The following is a 348-nucleotide window of genomic DNA, read 5'->3' on the forward strand; positions in this document are numbered from 1 at the left end:
ACACACACTAGGAACAAACAAGTGAGAATAGAAAAGTATATGGCTTATCTAAAATAATAGATAAACTAAATAAAACGAAAAAAATAACGGGGGGTGTAGAGGGGAAGAACGAGGCTGCTTGTTCCTCCCTACGATCTGTGCTCCTTGTGACAAGGGCCATTTTATGGTTCCTTTTCCTGCCTTGTAGTTGAGACTCCTTTGTCTGCGAGATGTTCCTGGTTGACTCTAGTCTTGGGGATGACTTCCAGGGCCATTACTAAGGGCGATCCCTGTCTCCTTATCTCAGGTTTTTTTCTTTATTGTTTCATTATATCTGTGTGCCTTTGTCCTTGTTTATTTCAGGGTCTC

Source organism: Penaeus monodon, chromosome 19, assembly GCF_015228065.2.
Source record: "Penaeus monodon isolate SGIC_2016 chromosome 19, NSTDA_Pmon_1, whole genome shotgun sequence".
NCBI lineage: Eukaryota > Metazoa > Arthropoda > Malacostraca > Decapoda > Penaeidae > Penaeus > Penaeus monodon.